Source organism: Gavialis gangeticus, unplaced genomic scaffold (genome assembly GCF_001723915.1).
Source record: "Gavialis gangeticus isolate Ggan-Ray unplaced genomic scaffold, GavGan_comp1, whole genome shotgun sequence".
Classification (NCBI taxonomy): Eukaryota; Metazoa; Chordata; order Crocodylia; family Gavialidae; genus Gavialis; species Gavialis gangeticus.
Genome location: NW_017729022.1, coordinates 169459280 through 169460009, shown reverse-complemented (window position 1 = coordinate 169460009; position 730 = coordinate 169459280).

The window sequence follows — 730 nt, the reverse complement described above, 5'->3', positions numbered from 1 at the left end:
TACCTTCCCCATTCACCCTTTCCCTGCCCACCACTGTGGGCTCCCCACCCTGCTGCCTTGCCCCCAGGGGCCCCACCCTGCTCGCACAGCCATGGTGAGGCACTCCCTGCCTGACCAGCAGCAGTGGGGCTGGCAGCAGTGCAAAGTTTTGCCCTCTGCTGCTGCCAGGTGGGCAGGGGGTATGCAGCTGGCATGGGGCTCCTGAAGGAAAGCCCCAAGCCCGCAGCAGGCAGCCTACATCTACCTCTGCTCTGCTCTCGTCCAGCTGTGCTGGCAGAGGTGAGGGGAAAGATAGGCACGTGTCCTGCCTTCCCCTTTTGAAAAGGTGGTCACCCTACTTACCACATACATTTTGGTTTGGATTTTGACATAATAGATAGATATTTAAATTTCCATGAAGTACTTTAAGCAATATGAATATACTTAAATCTCTGTTGAAAAGAAAGCCTATCACACATGACAAAAGAAGAAAGCACAAGAGACAAGTGTGTACTACCAATGCTTTGTGTTTTTGCCACGGAAGTGGCAGGGGATTTCTAAGGTAAGATATGCACAGATAATCCTAGGAAGTGCCCCAGGCTCCACTCAAAAAAGGAAGAGACAAAAGATTCCCAAAAGATCATGCTAGGCTGACTTGAGGAAAATCCTCCTTCTCCCAGATCAGTTAGTCAACATGAGCAAGACCCTTTAGTCAGACATCTGCAAGGCTTTGCAAAAAAAAAAAAAAAAA